Source organism: Pteropus alecto, unplaced genomic scaffold (assembly GCF_000325575.1).
Source record: "Pteropus alecto unplaced genomic scaffold, ASM32557v1 scaffold35, whole genome shotgun sequence".
Taxonomy (NCBI): domain Eukaryota; kingdom Metazoa; phylum Chordata; class Mammalia; order Chiroptera; family Pteropodidae; genus Pteropus; species Pteropus alecto.
Genome location: NW_006437828.1, coordinates 13,487,600 through 13,488,238, shown reverse-complemented (window position 1 = coordinate 13,488,238; position 639 = coordinate 13,487,600). Strand labels below are relative to the sequence as shown.

At 66.0% G+C, this 639-nt stretch overlaps 1 protein-coding gene across 1 annotated transcript in view; it reads left to right on the top strand.

Annotated features, from left to right (window-relative positions):
* MYOM2 (myomesin 2) overlaps window positions 1-639 on the top strand; it is a 56,942-nt gene that overhangs the window by 51,249 nt on the left and 5,054 nt on the right. The gene's annotated exons all lie outside the window — the stretch shown is intronic.

Sequence of the window (639 nt, the reverse complement as noted above, 5' to 3'; positions counted from 1 at the left end):
CCGACTCCGCACGTCACAGTGGCGCCGAGGTTGGCACGTCCGTAATTCACGTGCGTCTCAGGCTCGACGTGGAAACACGTTCCGCGGTTACGGTCTGTCGCCGCCGCGTGCCGCGCGGTGACGTTTCACTATTCGACAATCGAAGTAAGTTTTTCTTGGGCAGTAACGGAAAAGTAGAGCAGGATGTAGAATAGCATCTGCCTGTGAGACGAAATGGCCCCCTTAACGCAGCGGGCGAGGCCTGAGGACGTCCTCGGCGTGGGCTTGTCCTGTGGGGAGCGGGGGGCGGGCAAAAGGCGGTGACGGCGACAGGGGCTGGAGAATCCCTCCCCCACGCGGACCAAGGACGCAGGGCTCCCGGCGAGGGCGACAGCTCTCCCCGAGGCCCCGAGGGCTCAGAGCGCTGACAGCCCCACACGCCCTTCCCCGCGTCCCTCCTCGGGACGGACGCCAGGGGCCGAGATCCGATTCCTGATTCTCTCCGGCCTGGCCTGGCCTCCGCGTGCCCGTGGCCGGCGTGACGATCTTTCTAGCTCCCTCCGAGTCGAAGCAGCGTTAGGGAGCAACGGACGTGCGTTCGCGTGCCCCGCACGCAGTGCACACGCCACACACACGCCATGCACACGCCACGCACGGCCA